Source organism: Ambystoma mexicanum, chromosome 1q, assembly GCF_040938575.1.
Source record: "Ambystoma mexicanum isolate Mex_15411 chromosome 1q, UKY_AmexF1_1, whole genome shotgun sequence".
NCBI classification, from domain to species: domain Eukaryota; kingdom Metazoa; phylum Chordata; class Amphibia; order Caudata; family Ambystomatidae; genus Ambystoma; species Ambystoma mexicanum.
In genome coordinates, this window is record NC_090922.1 from 667613642 (window position 1) to 667625837 (window position 12196).

A 12196-nucleotide genomic window follows, 5' to 3' on the forward strand; every position below is an offset into this window, starting at 1 on the left:
TTGTAAGTTGGATTTGAATGTAGAAAACTGGGAACTAAAGTGACATTTAGCTGAATTCTGCCTGACAACTACCCCCGACAGGAGTTGAACTGGCTCAACAACTCTTCCCAGGCCTGACTGCATTCTGTTGCCCCTGCCAAAAGGAGATGACACCTCTCTGATTGGATTAGGGGGGGAGCACCTGGGGACTACAGGAAACTAAACAAAGCACTGTCCCTGGCTCAGGCAAATGTTATATTAGGGGGGTCGTAAATGGCTTCCTCTTGGGAGAAACTGGGATGGGCAGTGCCTGTGAGTGCAAGCTGAGCTTGGGGGAAGTGGATAAACCAGAAATTCCACCATGTGCTTTGAAAAACCACACCCCTTTGGGGCCAGAGCATGATTTTAAAAAGATGGATAATTCACAGTGCGCACTTGTCAAAATTATATAAATAACATCATCATTCTTGTGATTTTTCTGTGCACATTTTAAGAGGTGTTAGGACCCTGTGGTATGTTCTTGGGGATAGTAGCGGAAAAAAAGTTTGTTACTCCAAATGTATGCATGTTAAAAATCTGACACTTTATCATCTGAAACCCATATCCCTGGTGCACATTTGTGTAAAATCTGGAAAGGTTTAGAGGTCGTTATCTGGATGAAAAGGGGAGAATTCTGTCATAAGTGGATACGACATCGTATAAAGACAGGGATCGGATGGTTTGGTGCTACAGAAAATATGTTAACTGGACCTATAATATTAGAAAATTGGAACATGGATAAATATGTATTTGGGTCAGAAATAGATTTGTGTGCAATTTGACAAGGGGAGGTTCCTCTGACAATAAAACCTACAGCATCACTCTGACACTCCATTTCTTTCCCCCAATCAAGGGAGAGAGGAAAGTTTGGCCAATGATAAGTGAGAGGGGCAGGCTTAGCTAGGCCCAGGCACACAGCCATTTTCAAAACACATAAAAGGAACATTGAAACCCAGGTAGAGGGATTCACTTTCCACTTTCTTGTGGGACGCTTTGCCGGGAGACTTCAGACTTCACATCCAGAGATCCAGTCTTCAAATCCCTCAATCTCCAGAGACCAGAAATTAACTCCAGAATTTGTAGCAGAGAGGCCTGAATCCACAAGCTGAATCCTCTTCAGCAGGCCTTAAAACCAACCAAACTATTCAACAGCCGGGCAAGCTGTTGGAATTCTTTGCCAAGAACTTTTGCAAGAACCTGTAGCAGTATCCAGAAAGCAGTGCTGTATCCGGAACCAGAGAGAACCAGAGACCAGATCGCTGTGAAGAACTGCTAGCAGAAGTCCAGCCAATCCTGACCCGATCGGTGACAAAGTCGCATTCCTGTCCAAGTTTATAGTGTGAGTACCCAGCTAGCACTGTGCCAAAACCAATCTCTTAGTTTAAAATAATCTAATCCAAACTATTTTAGCCTATTAGAACTGCATCCTAGAATCGTGTCATTCTGTCATCTTTAAAACTGAAAACTGTCATCTGTCATTCTGAGCTTTAAAAATTTAAAATCCGAAAAACTACCTTTACTAAATCGGCCGTATCTCCGGAACCGTTTGTGCTAGGAGTTTTAACTGTCATCTTAAAGCTAAGATTCTAAGCTTTCCAACGAGCTAGAACCACCGACTTCCTACTCCTTACAGTACCTCCGTAATTACGCTCGACGCACGCGACTAAATTTGCTGCGATTTGACATTTTGCTTAATTTCAGCCACGTGTAAAAATATTTGTCCTTGCTTTCCTTGCTGAAATTCGTGTGCAACCTGACAATCATTCATAGAGCATTGCTAAAGTGATCCTGAATTAATTTAAGTATCTCTCACTCACCCTGAACCTCCTATAGGGAATAAAAAGACTTTTTAGCATATTTTTCACTTAATTGCAACCACATCAAAGTATCTTGCCTGTGTTTAAAACTCCTACCTGTTTTCATCTAAGCTTGCTAGGGGGGAACTGAATTATATTTGATTGCATTCCTGAGAACTGTGTGCTTTCCTCCCATCTCTTTACCTTGCATAAAGGGGGGTGAATTGTCAAAGAAAAGTGATTATATTGACCCTCATCACAAGGTTGGCGCTCCGGTAAGAACGGCACCGGTAAGGCAATACCGGCATCCATTACCGGGCCGGTGTATCATGACCCTAGATGCCGTTGCTACCGGCATCGCCAAGGACCTGCTGTGGCCGTGCACCACCGTACCGGCACGCGCGCATATGGGGACGCCTTAATACCGGCATGCCGCAAAGAAGGGGAGACCATGAGTCACATGCACAAGTACATACCGGCATTGAGATGCCTGTAAGAAGGGCCACCATGATGCCGGCAAACCGGCATCGCGGACCACCCGTAAACAGCAAACTGCTGTGTAACCAAGTGCCACAGGTGCACTCAATCAGCACAGGTGGAGGCAATGGAGTCAGGGTCAGCACAAAAGGAGCACACCCACACACCACACCCCCCTCCAAGGCAAAATGCTACCACTTGTACTTGCCATACTGGGCCTGGAGGACATGCCTGCACTGCTACTCCTTGAGCAGGCAGTACAACAGGAAACACAGAGGAGACGCTGGAGAAGGAGGGTGAGACATGCCCAGCAAATACCACCATCACAGGCAGTCGCTCCCCGCAGACAGCCAACAATCCAACGTATAAGGTCCAATCCATTTGACTTAACCCCAGCACAGATCCACACCCTGTACCGCCTGGACAGAGACACCATCACCAACATAGTGGAATGAATCCAGGACGACTTTGTCAGCCTGATCAACATCCGCACAGCCATCCCCCCTTTGCTGAAGGTGGCATCTGTGCTCCACTTCCTGGCCACAGGCACCTATCAACACACAGTGGGCCAAATGCATGGCATGTCCCAATCATGCTTCTCTGTTGTGTTAAACCAAGTGCTGGATGCACTACTGAAGCACGCAAATGCCTACATATCCTTACCAAGGACACCACAGGAGGCAAATGCCACCAAAATAGCATTCCATGCACTGGCAGGCATGCCCAATGTAATTGGTGCCCTCGACTGTACCCATTTAGAGTTGGTAGTCCCACATGCCGTGGAGGCGGTCTACCGCAATCGGAAGCTATACCATTCCATCAATGTGCAGATGGTGTGTGAAGCCAGCCAGATAATAACACACTGCTGTGCCAGATACCCAGGATCCACGCATGATGCCATGGTGCTGCGGAACTCCTCACTACCCCGCTACATGGAAGGAGACGTTGTACGAAGTGGCTAGCTGTTGGGTGAGTCTGCCCTCTGGGCCATGGGGGCAGATGGATTGGGGGGAGGTACATGCATATGCTAGTGGAATGCCCACTGGGCCATGGGGGCAGATGGATTGGGGGGGTACATGAATATGCTAGGGGAATGCCCTCTGGGCCATGGGGGCAGATGGATTGGGGGAATGGTCGTTTCTTAAGTCATCTGCAGACACACAGCCCTCACATATGCATGCAAAATGCCCCTAGCCAAGACATACATTCCCTGGTGCTTTAAAATCCTAGGACCCTAGGTCGTGTATGTCACACAAGACTCCCTCTATGGATTGGCATGCACTGTACAGGGCTGACAGTCATGTGGATGTGGCTGCCAATGACGAGATAGTGCATATGACCTTGAATGATGTACAGGCTGAGCGCACCTGTCAACTGAGCCTCATCCTCACACATACCTCCTTCTGCTCCCATGTAGGTGATGCTGGATATCCCCTGAAGCCGTGGCTACTCACCCCTGTCAGGAACCCGCAGAACGGGCACGAGGAGGACTTCAATCGTGCACCTACACGTACACGTGTGGTCATTGAGCAGACGTTTGGCCTTTTGAAGGCACGGTTTCGCTGTATCAGCAGGTCGGGAGGGGCACTCATAAACGGGCCTGAGAAAGTGGGCAAGATCATCACAGAATGTGTAATGCTACATAACATGTGCATCCGGCGGAACATACGCCTGCCACCTGACGTGGAGCTGCCACCACCTGGTGAAGTAGAAGGAGAGGAAGGAGTAGAAGTAGGACATAGGCCAGGACATGAAACTCGTGAGGGTCGCGCAGTGCGCCAAATGGTCATAGACCAATCATTCTGATGTACTTTGATGCAGAGGGTGCCATGTGTTGTGAACTGTGGGCACTGGGTGTGTGGGCACATGTGCGCAAATCACCATGAAGCAATAAATTGACATGCAATAAATCAGCAATGTCCACTCATGTGATGTTTGTTACACAACTGGTGTATTTGTGAGGAATTAAGTACAACATGATACAACAATCCACGCCCCCACTACCCTTCCACCCACCCCCAACCTACTACCATTCCCCCAAACACCCCAATACTACACACTACACCCACCACCACCCCTCCACCCACCCCCAACCTACTCCCATTCCCCCAAACACCCCAGTACTACACACTACACCCACCACCACCTCTCCACCCACCCCCTAACACCCAAAGTCAACTATGGCACAACATGTGTCTGCATGTATGCCCAAAGGGATTATGCAGGGTGGCCCTGCTACTGTTGAGCACCCTTGGGAGTTGGGGGTTGGATCTCTGTGCGGCGTGAACTCCGCAGGGACATGCGCACAGGGCTGGTCTGCCTCGAGCCCGATGGCGTGGATGATGCGGATGACCCGGATGGTTGTGATCCAAGGGGCTGGGTTTGCCGTTGGTCCATGCGGTCAGCAATCCTGGTGAGGATCTGAGCCAAGACATTGAAGCCATCACGCACTTGCTGTGCATTTGGGTTAATGGGCTGGATAACGGACGCGGTGCTGTCCTGGATAATACGGCGTGTTGTCTCCCCTTCAGCAAGGTACTGCTGCACATAGCCTTGCATCACCTGCTGCCGGGCCTCCATCCTGGAGAGACGTCCCTCAAGGTCCCGTATGGCAGTGTGGGTTGTGGTTGGTGGGTGATGTGGTGGCACAGCATGGATCATGGGGCTGTGCATGGCCAGAGACCACTGTCCATGGCTGCCCTGGTCGGATGTGTCCCGCTAAGGTGTGTCCTGTGGGGGTGGCCTGCGGGCTTGGTGTGTGCACTACAGGCTCTGAGTGGACAAGGCCTGCATCGCCCTCATTGTCCGGCCCAGCTACCTCATCAACACTATGATCAGCCGATGCAGCCATCTCCCCAATTGTGCTGGCAGCAGCAGAATGTGTGCCATGCTCCATGCCTGCTGTGTCCTCAGCCAGTGTGGATGGTGTGACCACAGATGCAGGTGCAGGTGTCAGCTCTTCCTCTGTACTTGTCTGTGGTGCTTTTTTTGCACCGGTTCTTGGCCCGCTTCCTGCATGGCCCATCCTTGGTCCACTTGAGGTTGATGGACCTGTGCCATCAGATTGCCTCCTAGGTATTTTGGCTGGTGTTGTGCATTGTGCACTCCCTTGCGCTTCATCACTGTCAGCATCCGTACCTGTGGGGGACAGAGAGTGGCAGGATTTCAGTGATTGTTCCGCTTGCATTGTGCATGCATTAGTCATTGGACATGTGGTGCCATCTGATCAGTTGCATTTGTGCATTTGTAGGGGACTGTGTACATGCTATGTTGAAGAGTGGATTCTGATAGCGTAGTCGTGTCCACATGTACACATTGTTGGGTGCAGTTGCACATTGATGTGTTTTGGGAGGGTCGTCCTGGGTGGCACATGCACTTGATATGTGTCTTGTGGGTGTATTCGTGTATGACCGCAACATGCATTGGGATGGGATGGTGGTAGACCCAGAATGCGTACATGGATATGTGTAGGTGTGCATGATGGCCCATTTGTTGGCTGGTGTAGCAGCCACAATTGGAGGAGGGTGATTATGATAATTTTTACTGTTTCAGTAGGGACACTCACCTTCATCTGCCGATGTTGGCACGCCAAACTCTGCTTCACCGACTCCTTCGATGGACTCCACGTCTATGATGGAGCTGCAGGTCTCCTCCCATCTGGCCAATTTCAGTGGGGAGTGTTGTCCTCCTCCTGTTGCCAGCCCCTGGCTCCGATTAGCTGACAATATGTGCCGGACTCTCAGCCTGAGGTCGTCCTAACGTTTTTTGCAATCACGCACTGTGCGTGCAGTGGTGCCGACTGAACTTACTTTCTGGGCAACTTCTTCCCAGATGGCCTTTTTCCTGAGCTGGGCTGGACGCCTGAGGTCGTTGCAGAACACCACTTCTGAATTTGCCACAAGGGTGTCGGCCAACATGTTCAGCTCATCGTCTGTAAAACGTGGTTTGCGCAGGCGGGCTGTGCCTCTCCGGGTGGTCTTCGACATGTTGTCAGTGGTGGCCTGGGAGTTGGGGTATAGAGGGTCCTGTAGGTGGAGGTTGGCAATGGATTGTGTTTTTAAAGATGGCCGCCATGGCATTTCCCGTTCCGGCATGCAGGGATGCGCACGCCCGCGAACTCTTGATCAACCGCTATGTGCGGGTTGGTGCCAAGCCAGACATGTTATTACCCCCATGCCGGTTCGGCAAGATTTTTAGCCCCAACCTTCTGATGAGGCCCATTGTCTTTTGTTGAAGTCACATCAAGTTTATTTTCTGTACTGCATTTTCATTCATCATTGCATTGTCCTTGAAGCCATAAAAGCATTCTCAGCTACTTTATCCTCTCTACATCACTTCTAAGCCATCAAAAAGAGTGTACCACTGTAACATTGTCCATTGTTGATCACTATCATCTTCACAAGTGTGCTATCAAACATTAATATATTATAAAAGTGTGATATATATATATATATATATATATATATATATATATATATATATATTGTTTAATTTTCAAATAAACCTTTTAATTTGCAAAACAAACCTACTTCTTGGCTCAGTGGGGTCAGGGGGATTCTAAGAGAGGGGTGTTATATAAGGGTTGTAATCCAGAGTAAACGAACTGGACATAAAAATATATCAATAAGGGTTTCCCTCAGCATCCCAGACTAGGCATTGACTTAGCTGTAGTGTTGAATTGAATCCGCTTACATCACTCAGTAACTGCCATGATGCCAAACTACAAGGCAGCTGCTGAGGGGTGTCAAATAGGCTAAGTAGTGTTGCATGTTTGCACTATACCTGTCAGCATGGTGCAAACATGTAAGTAAGTTTGATTAGCTTTGCTCACTATCAAAGGCAGAATTGCCAGCATTATTTTGGTTCTAAAAATCAAAAAAGCTCAGGATAGTCCACCCTCACAGATAGCATTCTGTCCCAATGGTCCCATACACAATGAACCATCACCTGAGGCCCGAACCCGGATAGAGCGTGAATTATTGTTTTGACTTATTACATAGAAGAAACACTTCAATAGTGTAGAATGTCATCAGAAAGAATGCAGTTGGTTGCAAACTGATGCAGAAATACATTACTATGAATAACAGTGGATGTGTTTATTTAGAATCAATTCTTTGCACTACACGGTGCAACTGCTAAAACATGATCTGTCATATAATCTGTGGGAGTTTTGACCCACTCAGCTGTGCTATGTTACATCACATTGCTGCATTGGTGCAACAAAACAGCACAAAATAGCAGCACCAAGACCTCTAAACTGCATTTTGTAACAACCTGAAAATGGATGCACTACTCTGCCACCCACATTTTAGGGGGGGTACAACAGAGTACTCACTGCAGGAATATGCCAGTATGCTCTGCAACATTAAACATGGAGTGAAAGTTAAGAGGCAGCATCATTGTGCTGAAAACCCAAAATGCCTCTTTAAAATGACACTTTCCCAACCGTAAACGTGCTGTTTGGGCGGTAAATTCATCAAATTTCTCATGAACCACAGTGATCAAAAAGGCCCTGCAATGCCCAGAATCATCCTTGTGTCTCAGAGGAACCGGCCTCATTTGAATGACAGCTCCTGTCAAAAGTATCTTTGGAAAAGCAAACCAGGGACTGTGTTTTCATTTTACATGGGAAATACAGATAAAACTTTGCAAGAGTATCTAAAGAATCAGCTGTAAGAGAAAGAGTATAAACAGATGCCTGATGCATGTATCCATGCTGCAAACAATTCCAGCACTCAAGGAAGAACTAGAGCTGCCCCAAGTGTTCATTTGCTGCAGATGAAACCGAATTAAACGGAATAGTAAAATGTGCTTTTTCCTCACTGAAGAGCAAAACCGCCTATTTAAAAATACATTGTTGTGCAAAGGCATGCTCATTTAGAAATGTTACAAATATTTATTGCTGGTAAAAGTACTCCTATAAACTGTTTTGATTCCATAGGCTTCAGTCAAGATTTCAAATGAGAAAATCAAAGTTAAAACCCAGGATAAGTTGGTAAACTATATAAAAAAAACTTGCTCTGCCAGTGCTAGAGCTGAGAAAGGGTGACACCTCATAAACTGCTGGCACAGGAAAGGCTAATTGCTAGCTTAGAGGCTTTGAATACCCAGGACAATGGGACTTCCCAAGTCGCATCAGACATTCGTCTTTGCCCCAGGCTGAGACAATAGCAGGCTAAAACTCTCACATTTGAAGTGGGAGGGGCAGTAAACTTCAGTCAAGGGAGAGGCCCCTCATACTTCTTCAAAGGAATTGACATTTGCTTACAGTTGGGGAAAACAAAAAAACTGATAAGTGACAATAGACTTCCTTTTGGTTTTAAAAAGCCTATTTTGTAACTGAACTTTAAAGACATTTAACATTGCAGCAAGAATGAGGAAACATATGAAAGTTGGTAGTTTTAAATATGATTTTATGCTTTTTTTTGTGAAGACTTAGTAGAACTCAATACTGCATAAGGAACAGAAGTTGCAGAAGTTGTAAAGAATAACAGATTGTTGGGAAAGTATTGATATTGCGCACCTGAACGGGGGCTGCATTCGTATGCCACAGGTGGTGGTCCAAGAGTCTTCAAGTAGTGCATGATGGCCGATGTCTGCGTGTTGGTGGCCGTGCCTTCGGCTGGTTTTCCATATGCATTGAGTGTGAAAATGCAATGCATTGGCCAATTCTAACTGTTACCTAGAATTGGTACCTTGGCTACACTCCAAGTCATCTAGAATTGAATCAGTGGCTACTTTCTACAAATTCTTGAATTCAAGACGGGTTTACAATGAACAGATTATTCTAGATTTCTTAACTGGCTAAATGCTGTTAGATTTCACGCATTGGCTACATTCTTCGTTCATCTAAAATTAGTGAGGCTAAATTCTACATTCGCCTGCGGTTCAAGCAAAGTCTTCATTCTTGGTTCTCTAACACCAATACAGAAACTACATTCTAGCTGTGTAAAATGACTGTGTATGAACACCTGGATTGGGACAATTGCTGGGTATTAGATGCACCTGGATTCAAAACAGTTGCTGGGTGTAAATCCATTCACTGTGCATTAGATGCATCTAGAATCAAGACGGTTACTGTGGCAGGCCACATGGAATGAAAATATTCACTGTGTGCTAAGCCCCTAGATTCAAAACATTTGCTGTGTGATAAATGAACCTAGGTTCAAAGCACTTGATGTGTTAACAATGAACCTAGATTCAAAACATTGTGTACCAAGTATCTAGATTGAAAAACACTCGCTATGTCAAAATGCACCTGGATTCAGAATATTCACTGTGTAATAAATGCACCATAGAATTAAAATGCTCACTGTGTGAAACATCACACAAAGATTCAAACATTTGCTCTGTGCTAAAGTCCCTAGACTAATAAAACTCACTGTGTGAACAATACACCTAGATTCAAAACATTTCATTTGTGCTAAAACTGTTAGGCTCAGACACTCGCTGTGTGCTAAAGGCCCCCTGGATTCAAAACATTTACTGAGTGTTAGAGCCCCCTAGATTCCAAACATTTGTTGGGTGCTAAGGCTCCTAGTTTCAACACATTCCCTGTGTGCTAAAAGCCCCATGATTCCAGACCTTGGCTGTGTGATAAAAGCATCTAGATTGAAACACACACGAAAGATGCTCCTGGATACGAAACATTTGTTAGGTGCAATACACTACCTACCCTCACGGTTCTCCCAAGTGAGACACCTTGGTTACCTAACAATTCTTCCAAGTGCAGTGTTTTGGCAGTACAAAGGCAAACTATAGAGTGCAGCGTGAAACAGCACAGGCTTAGGAGCAGGTGGTAATGATGTAGGAGTGGCAGGGTTTTACCAGAGCACAGTGATGTCTGTTCCCTGCCTGTACCACCTTATCTAATTGTTGCTGTAGGTTGTTCCATCAGGTGTCCACGGGCAAACGGGAGCAAACAGGGAGTAGGGTCTGCCCTATGCCTCAAGCCCAACAATCTGTTTGGGGAGGGTGCCCTGGGCATGCCGCCAAAGCATGAATCCTCTGTTCAGGAATCAATTCGATACCAGGTGGATGGGAAAAGGTGTCCTGCTCTAGGTATTTAAGCTAGATTTAATCTAAATTTAAGCTAGATGGATAAGACTGGTTTTGAGGGTCTTCCTGATGGTGAGGTGGTCCTCTAGTAGGCGGAGGTGGAGAGGGAGGGAGTTCCAGATTGTGGCAAATCTGTAGAAATTGAAAGGAGGGACCAACAGGAGGTGTGCAGAGCCAAATCTGAGGTTTCTGTTGAGTTGGTAGTGAGAGCGTTTGTTTTGGAGGGTTTCAGGGCCTTTCTTGTGGAGGGTACACTGGGTTATGCACATTGTTATGAAAGTGGCCTGTCGGCTAATTGGGAGCCAATGGAGCACCCTGAGTGCATGGGATATGTGTTCTCTTGTGGAGAGGGCTGGGAGGTGTCTTTCTGCAGAGTTTTGGAACCATTGAAGCTTTCTGAGATGGAAGGCAGGGGCACCTATGTAGAGGGAGTTTGGGTATTCCAGGTGGGAGTGGATAATGGCCAGAATTGTAGTGCTTCTGTGGTGATAGGAGATAGGGGAAGGTCCGGCTGAGGACACAGAGGGGATAGTGGCATGATCTGGAGACATTGTTCATCTGGCGTGAAATTGTAAGGTCCGAGCTGAGGGTGCATCCCAGGTTCTTTACTGAGGTGGATGCTGCAGTTGGGTTGTAGGGAGGGCAACCAGTGGGTAGGTTGGGGGGGTGCACTCTTGCTGCAAATCAGGAGTTTGGTTTTGCCAGTATTGAAGAGGAGGAGGCTGGCCATCATCCAGTGGTCGATATCCACAAGGCAGGAGGCAAGGTCTGGGAGAGGATAGGACAGGGAATCAGGAATCTTCTAAATGATCAGAGTGTAGTCTGCATAGTTGTAGCAGATAAGGTTGTGGGAGCATAGGGAGGCGGCCTAAGTAGAGGTTGAAGAGGAGGGGGAGAGGGATGCTCTCTGTGGGACGCCGGAGAGACAGGGTGGAGAGGGAATAGAGGTGGATGGTGGTGATTTGCCAGTGATTAGAGAGGAAGGCAGAGATCCATCTCCAAAAGATGGAGTCTGTCAGTGAGTGTGACGTGGTTGATTGTGTCAAATGCTGCCGTGATGTCAAGGAGGATGAGGGGAGCGCAACCTTCTGGGTCTGCTGTTCTTTTTGCGTCATCCCAGATAGATACCATGGAAGATTCAGTTCCATGGTGGAGTCTGAAGCCAGATTGGGAAGGTTTGAGCAGGCTGTAGGATTCTGTGAAGAGGCAGAGTTGGGAGTATGACGTTCAATCTAAGAATTTGGTGAAAAAATGGTTGTTACAGATTGGGTGGTAGTTTGATTGGAGGAAGGGGTCGAGAGAGGGCTTTTTAAGTAAGGGTTTGACATAGCAGGTTTTAAAGGATGCTGGGGAAGATGTCTGTTATTAGCGAATGGTTAATTATTGATCTGGCGATGCTGCCTGTGCAGGTATATGAGATATGTTTTTTAGGAGAGAGAGGGGTGGCGGTTCAGGGGTCTCCAGGGGCTTCTTGAGGGGTGGTTGTTGGAAAGTAGCTTAAGAAATTCACGAAGGGAGATGAAGGAGGGGAAGAGGGGGGTAGGGACAGGCATGGTGGGGGAAGAAGTGAGTAAGTGGGGATACATGTTAGTGCTGATAGTGAGGTTCATTTCAATGGCAATGTTATAGAAGTGGTTTGACAGGGAAAGGGTGACTTTGTTGTCGGGGGAAGAGGAGTGTGGTCTGTGGGAACGGGTCTATGAGGGGTCAGAGGAGTGAGGGCATCTGAGAGCCATCACTCAAAGTGGTCGATAGATGGTGTTCCTCCTAGGGGATGGAGGTTGGGAAGGGAAGAGAGCAAGGAATTAGGTAGGTCTGGGGAAACAATGACCTTGATCCAGAGAGGC